Genomic DNA, 1,804 nt, shown 5'->3' with positions numbered 1-1,804 from the left:
AACACAGACCCTTGGGATTTTGGAGCAAAGCCCTGCCATCCTCTGCAGATAACTACTCTCCTTTTGAGAAACAGCTTTTGGCTTGTTACTGGGCTTTAGTAGAGACTGAACGTCTAACCATGGGCCACCAAGTCACCATGAGGCCTGAGCTACCCATCATGAACTGGGTGTTGTCTGACCTACAGAGTCATAAAGTTGGAATTGCACAGCAGCACTCCATTATTAAATGGAAGTGGTATATCAGAGATCAAGCTCGAGCAGGACCTGAAAGCACAAGTAAGTTGCATGAGGAAGTGGCCCAACTGGATGTCCACCAGCAGAAAAATGAGGCAGAAACCATACCTCACACCATAACCGAAAACTGTCTCAAAATGTATCAAAGACCTAAATTTTAAACTTAAAACCATAAAATTCCTGGAAGTAACATAGGGAGAAAAGCATGGGTCTCCAACTTTTGTAAAAATATGATAACCAACTTAACAACAAATACAAGAATAGAAGGAGACAAAGTAGATAAATTAGACTTCTTAAAACTTCAACACCTATGCTCATCAAAAGACTTTATTAAAAGAATAAATAGAAAACTTAAAGACCTGGAAAATATCTTCAGAATCAATTTGTCTATGAAATACATTATACCATGGGTGACCTAGGAGGCATAATGATAACTGAAAAAACTCAATCATATAAAGACAAATATTTCATGATCCCTTTTTTTATAAGAAAATAAGAATAGATAAATACATAGAGACTAGGGTTCACAGATGGTTACTAGGGAGAAGGAGGGTGTGCAAATCACAATTTGTACAATAAAGATTAGGAATTGTTGGTAATGGAAGATGTGTCACCGAATGTAGATGTAGTGAGAACAGGAGAATCAAAATAAAAAAAGAGTATTTGAGCATATATGGATGGATACAGGCAAAATTGTATATGCATAGGTGCAGGTATGTACATAGGGGAGAAAAGGTAGAAGTACATATTACAAAAGAAAAAAAAAAAAATACTGCCACTGAGTTAGTTCCAACTCAGGGACCCTGCAGGACAGAGTAAATCTGCCCCATCTCCTTTTCAATACTGTAATTCTTTACAAACAAAGACAGCCTCCTCTCTCTCATAAGGAACACCTAATAGGTTTGAACTGACAACCTTTTGGTTAGCAGCCAAATGTTTTAACAAATGTACTATCAGAGCTCCTTAGAAGTATCTGTGTTGTTCTTAAGTGCCATCAAGTGAATTCTGACTCATAGTAACAATAGAATGAAACACTGCCATATCCTGTACCATCCTCACAATCATTCCATGCTTGATCCCATTGCCACTGTGTCAGTCAATCTTATTGAGGGTCTTTTTTTTTTTTTTCCTGACCCTCCACTTTACCAACCATGACATCTTTCTCCAGGGAATGGTCCTTTCTGACAATATGAACACAGTAGGTGAGATGAAGTCTGGCCATTCACACTTCCAAGCATCATTCTGGCTGCACTTCTTCCAAGAAGTTCTGGCAGTCCATGGTACTTTCATTATTCTTCACTAAAACCACAATTCATAGGCATCAATTCTTCTGTGTCTTCTTTATTCATTGCCCAGCTTTCACATTCATGTGATGCAATTGAAAGTGCCATGGCTTGGGTGAGTCACACTCTAGTCTCCAAAGTAACATCTTTGCTCTTCAACACTTCTTTTGAAGCAGAATTGCCTAGTCTAATATGACTTCTGATTTCTTAACTGTTGCTTCCATTGGTGTTGATTGTGGACCCAACTAAAATGAAATATTTGACAATATCATTTTTTTTTTTTTTTT

This window comes from Orycteropus afer, unplaced genomic scaffold, assembly GCF_000298275.1.
Source record: "Orycteropus afer afer isolate SDZICR_OR568_19922 unplaced genomic scaffold, OryAfe1.0 scaffold00328, whole genome shotgun sequence".
NCBI lineage: Eukaryota > Metazoa > Chordata > Mammalia > Tubulidentata > Orycteropodidae > Orycteropus > Orycteropus afer.
The sequence above is the reverse complement of the archived record's forward strand: the minus strand, read 5'-3'. Positions refer to the sequence as shown.